Source organism: Rutidosis leptorrhynchoides, chromosome 11, assembly GCF_046630445.1.
Source record: "Rutidosis leptorrhynchoides isolate AG116_Rl617_1_P2 chromosome 11, CSIRO_AGI_Rlap_v1, whole genome shotgun sequence".
NCBI classification, from domain to species: Eukaryota; Viridiplantae; Streptophyta; class Magnoliopsida; order Asterales; family Asteraceae; genus Rutidosis; species Rutidosis leptorrhynchoides.
The window spans coordinates 356,608,482-356,610,149 of NC_092343.1; positions in this window are offsets into that span (position 1 = coordinate 356,608,482).

Genomic DNA, 1,668 nt, shown 5'->3' on the forward strand with positions numbered 1-1,668 from the left:
AAACCATAACCTTTATTTCATCAATAAAGGTTTAAAAAGCTTTACGTAGATTATCAAATAATGATAATCTAAAATATCCTGTTTACACGCGACCATTACATAATGGTTTACAATACAAATATGTTACAACGAAATAAGTTTCTTGAATGCAGTTTTTTACACAATATCATACAAGCATGGACTCCAAATCTCGTCCTTATTTAAGTATGCGACAGCGAAAGCTCTTAATATTCACCTGAGAATAAACATGCTTTAAACGTCAACAAAAATGTTGGTGAGTTATAGGTTTAACCTATATATATCAAATCGTAACAATAGACCACAAGATTTCATATTTCAATACACATCCCATACATAGAGATAAAAATCATTCATATGGTGAACACCTGGTAACCGACGTTAACAAGATGCATATATAAGAATATCCCCATCATTCCGGGACACCCTTCGGATATGATATAAATTTCGAAGTACTAAAGCATCCGATACTTTGGATGGGGTTTGTTAGGCCCAATAGATCTATCTTTAGGATTCGCGTCAATTAGGGTGTCTGTTCCCTAATTCTTAGATTACCAGACTTAATAAAAAGGGGCATATTCGATTTCGATAATTCAACCATAGAATGTAGTTTCACGTACTTGTGTCTATTTTGTAAATCATTTATAAAACCTGCATGTATTCTCATCCCAAAAATATTAGATTTTAAAAGTGGGACTATAACTCACCTTCACAGATTTTTACTTCGTCGGGAAGTAAGACTTGACCACTGGTTGATTCACGAACCTATAACAATATATACATATATATCAAAGTATGTTCAAAATATATTTACAACACTTTTAATACATTTTGATGTTTTAAGTTTATTAAGTCAGCTGTCCTCGTTAGTAACCTACAACTACTTGTCCACAGTTAGATGTACAGAAATAAATTGATAAATATTATCTTGAATCAATCCACGACCCAGTGTATACGTATCTCAGTATTGATCACAACTCAAACTATATATATTTTGGAATCAACCTCAACCCTGTATAGCTAACTCCAACATTCACATATAGAGTGTCTATAGTTGTTCCGAAATATATATAGATGTGTCGATATGATAGGTCGAAACATTGTATACGTGTCTATGGTATCTCAAGATTACATAATATACAATACAAGTTGATTAAGTTATGGTTGGAATAGATTTGTTACCAATTTTCACGTAGCAAAAATGAGAAAAATTATCCAATCTTGTTTTACCCATAACTTCTTCATTTTAAATCCGTTTTGAGTGAATCAAATTGCTATGGTTTCATATTGAACTCTATTTTATGAATCTAAACATAAAAATTATAGGTTTATAGTTGGAAAAATAAGTTACAAGTCATTTTTGTAAAGGTAGTCATTTCAGTCGAAAGAACGACGTCTAGATGACCATTTTAGAAAACATACTTCCACTTTGAGTTTAACCATAATTTTTGGATATAGTTTCATGTTTATAATAAAAATCATTTTCTCAGAATAACAAATTTTAAATCAAAGTTTATCATAGTTTTTAATTAACTAACCCAAAACAGCCCGCGGTGTTACTACGACGGCGTAAATCCGGTTTTACGGTGTTTTTCGTGTTTCCAGGTTTTAAATCATTAAGTTAGCATATCATATAGATATAGAACATGT